Raw genomic sequence first — 595 nt, 5'->3', positions numbered from 1 at the left:
GTGGAGAAATGTATTTGTTACATCAGCTCAAATAGTCAAAGTACAAGAACGTGCCAAAGGAAGAAAAAGGTGCATGGGATATATACAGTATATATAGTGCGTCCACATGTTCTAGATCATTTCTCCAACATCTCCACCATCCTCTAAATTATCTAAATGATCTCAGCCCTTTTTTTTCCAACTGAAGCTGGTTCTTATCTTGCCGGAAATGCTGGCATGTTGCGTTCGAATTTTAATTACATCCTAATGTAAGTGAATGAAGTACATTCAATAGAGCATCAAGAATGAGGGTTATTTCCTTTGATGCGCACTGATGTTGCAAACTGCAAGTGACAAGTGAACCCCCCTCCTGCTGTTACATCTTGGTTTTATTTGATTTTTTATATATTTAGGATGAATTGACAAAGCTCTTTAAACAGTCTATGATTGAACTAACTAAGTCATCTTATTAATTGCTGAAAACATCAGAAAGGAGAATTCCAACAAATAAGGGCACTCCAATCCTCAGGGGCAGACAGAGTTTTGACATTGCACACCTTTATAGGAGCATAGTGTGAGCTTTTTGATGATGCTTGCCCCTCTGGCGACAACTTGA

Source organism: Cyprinodon variegatus, unplaced genomic scaffold (assembly GCF_000732505.1).
Source record: "Cyprinodon variegatus isolate N-32 unplaced genomic scaffold, C_variegatus-1.0 Scaffold768, whole genome shotgun sequence".
Classification (NCBI taxonomy): domain Eukaryota; kingdom Metazoa; phylum Chordata; class Actinopteri; order Cyprinodontiformes; family Cyprinodontidae; genus Cyprinodon; species Cyprinodon variegatus.
This window is presented reverse-complemented; position numbering follows the sequence as displayed.